Below are 3,775 nucleotides of genomic sequence, written 5' to 3'. Positions count from 1 at the left end.
TCACTCAAAACTCACCAAACGACTCCTTCCACCGTATTATGGCGTTGCCCAAGTTTTGGGCTCAATCCAATATCGATTGGTCCAAGAAATTAGACAATTCAGGTTCGTACGAAGTTCGTTCTAAAATGGAGTGGTTGGTGTATTACGTAGTTTTAGATATTAGATTTCACTCAAAACTCACCAAACAACTCCTCCCGCCGTATTATGATGTTGCCCGAGTTTTGGGCTCAATCCAATATAGATTGGTCCAAGTAATTGGACAATTCAGGGTCGTATGAAGTTCGTTCTAAAATGGAGTCATTGGTGTATTGCCTAGTTTTAGACATTGGATTTCACTCAAAACACACCAAATGACTCCTCTAACCATATTATGATGTTCCCTATGTTTTGGGCTCAATCCGATATCGATTGGTCCACGAAATTGGACAATTCATCTTCGTACGATTTTCGTTCTGTAATGGTGTGGTTGGCGTACTGCATAGTTTTAGCGATTGGATTTCACTTAAAACCCATCAAATGACTCCTCCCAACGTATTATGATGTTCCAAAAGTTTTGGGCTCAACCCAATATCGATTGGTCCAACAAATTTGACAATTCAGGTTCATACGAAGTTCGTTCTGAAATGAAGTGGTCCATGTATTACGTAGTTGTAGAGATTGGACTTCACTCAAAACCCACCATATTACTATGTTCCAAAAGTTTTGGACTTAATCCGATATTGATTGGTCCAAGAAATTGGGCAATTCAGGTTCGTACGAAGTTCGTTTTGAAATGGGGTGATTGGTGTATTGCATAGTTTTAGACATTGGATTTCACTCAAATATCACCAAATCACTCCTCCCACAATATTATGATGTTCCCCAAGTTTTGGACTCAATATGATTTCGATTGGTCTATGAAATTGAACAATTCTAGTTCATACAATATTCGTTCTGTAATGGAGTGGTTGGCGTATTGCATAGTTTTAGAGATTGCATTTCACTCAAAACTCACCAAATGACTCGTCCCACCATTGACAGGACCCGCCTCAAATTTTCCGAAACTCGAGATGAATCCTGTGGAAATTCTCGACATCACCCCGATGTTGGGCCCGCTTTTAAAACTATATCCCTTTTTCCCAAAAAGGAATAAGGGCATGAGACTTTCTACTGAAATTTCGGCAGAATCTCCCCTGTAAATTGAACATTCCCAAAAATTTCAACCTCCATAAAACACATTTAATATCCACAACTAGCCGCATGCACAAGATAGTTTCATGCAATTCACATAATCGGCCTCCGGCCTTCAAATAATTTGAAACTAAACTACCAACAGAGCTCTTAAGTCAACTAATACCTTAACCAAGGCAGATAATAATTTCAAACATAAATATGAATGCGTAAATGCACTTTACGTCATCTAGTTTTCAACCGAATTTCAAGACCAACGACAAGATTTGAACCAATCTCAATAAAAACAACATTTAGCCAATGGCTGCACCTAGGCGCTACCCTAGGCTACCTACGTACCCTCACTGAGGGATCATGCCAAACGTAGTTCTTCCCACTAAATCCCGTTTCCAAACGCATACAATACCTTTATCCATCTCTTTTAATCACAAAATCTCCACATACGCCGGAAATTCCAACGCTACGTATGGGGTCTGTCATCACCCCGGAAATTCCTACGCCATGTATGACCTAACAATCATATCATCTCCCCATATGCCGGAAATTCCAACGCCATGAATGGGGTCTATCATCCAGTGGAAAATCCTACGCCACGGGTGACCTAACAATCATATAATCTCCCCATACGCCGGAAATTCCAACGCCACATATGGTGTCTGTCTCAACGCTGAAAATCCTAGGCCACGCGAGACCTAACAATCACATAATCTCCCCATACGATGGAAATTCCAACGCCACATATGGGGTCTGTCATTCTGCTGGAAAATCCTACGCCACGGGTGACCTAACAATCATATAATCTCCCTATACGCTGAAAATTCCAACGCCACGTATGGGGTCTGTCTCAACGACGAAAAATCCTACGCCACGCGAGACCTAACAATCACATCATCTCCCCATACGCCGGAAATTCCAATGCCACGTATATCCTACTCCACGTGTGACCTAACAATCATAGGATGGTACTTACACAGTGAAATCAAACATCCGAGGAGGAACATAGGGTAGTGCGTATAGCACTTCAAACTTTCTAAACTCTTTTTATACCTTTAAAAATACATATTAAGTTCTAAAGTTGTATAAGCCTCAACCACAATCTAGCATCCGATAATCCTCGAATTCAAAACAAGAAATTAATATCCGAATCCTACATCATCAACAATGCTCAAGACCTGTCACTAGGGTCATTATAATCCTCCTAGGAAGGTAAAACTACATCGGAAGACTCACAGTCAACCAAGGGTCAAACTACCCAAACTTGGTCAAAAGGGCCCACGACCTCCAAATTCCGATCTGAAAGTTCCTATAGGTTCCATAAGGTTTAGGATATACGTCCTACAAGTTTGGTCCAGATCGGACAGTCGAATCGCTCACTATCGCACGATCTAACGGTTATTATAAACATAAACTTTAAATTATTAAATTGGAACATCCGGGGCTCCGATTCACTATCTGTGAATTTCTACACGATCCTAGAAATGTTTAGATTAACATATATTAAATGTAAGACTATCCAACGGTTCAAACTTATCGAACCCGGATAACGCACAATAGGTGATATCCGTTCGAGACTCAAACGGTATCCAAATTGAAATCCGAGAACACCTACGCACTCGTGGTGGTGGCCCAAAAACCCCGGTGGTGAAGAGTAACAGGGGGGCTGTTTCTTGCCAAGGGAGAGGGAGGAAGAAGGAGAAAATAAAATAAAATAAAATAAAAATTTAAAACTGCCCGGTTACTGTAGCATGGTGAACAGTACAAGGGCTGTTTGCTACAGTAACAAGAATTTAAAATTATCATTGCATCCTTTTCGTTTTCAGACTTTTCCTCCTTCGTTACAACTCGGAATTGGGCGTGCCACATGTCTCCGAACTCGTATCGACGAGCTCCACGTAATGGTGCCACTTATTTCTCCAAAATCTTTCCGAAATAGAAAATGAACAAATTACCCTTACCCAAAAGGTATATTCGTAAATTCATATTTAAATTAATTTAATAATTTAATTGGGTAAATAAATTAGGGCCGGGGTGTTACACGATATTATGATGTTCCCCAAGTTTTGCGCTCATTCCGATATCGATTGGTCCAAGAAATTGGACAATTCAAGTTCGTACGAAGTTTGTTCTGAAATGGAGTGTTCGGTGTATTGCATAGTTTTAGAAATTGAATTTTATTCAAAACTCAGCAAATGACTCCTCTAACCATATTATGATGTTCCCTAAGTGTTGGGCTCAATCCAATATCGATTGGTCCAACAAATTGGACAATTGATGTTCGTACGAAGTTCGTTATAAAATGGAGTGGTTCGTGTATTGCATAGTTCTAGAGATTGGATTTCGCTCAAAACCCACCGAATGACGTCTCCCACCATATTATTATGTTCCAAAGGTTTTGGACTCAATACGATATCGATTGGTCCAAGAAATTGGACAATTCAGGTTCTTATGATTTTCATTCTGTAATAGAGTGGTTCGTGTATTGCATAATTTTAAAGATTGGATTTCACTCAAAACTCGCCAAACGACTCCTCCGACCACAGTATGATGTTCGCCAAGTTTTGGGCTCCATCTGATATCAATTAGTCTAAGAAAATGGACAATTCAA

This window comes from Prunus dulcis, unplaced genomic scaffold (genome assembly GCF_902201215.1).
Source record: "Prunus dulcis unplaced genomic scaffold, ALMONDv2, whole genome shotgun sequence".
Lineage (NCBI taxonomy): Eukaryota > Viridiplantae > Streptophyta > Magnoliopsida > Rosales > Rosaceae > Prunus > Prunus dulcis.
This window is presented reverse-complemented; position numbering follows the sequence as displayed.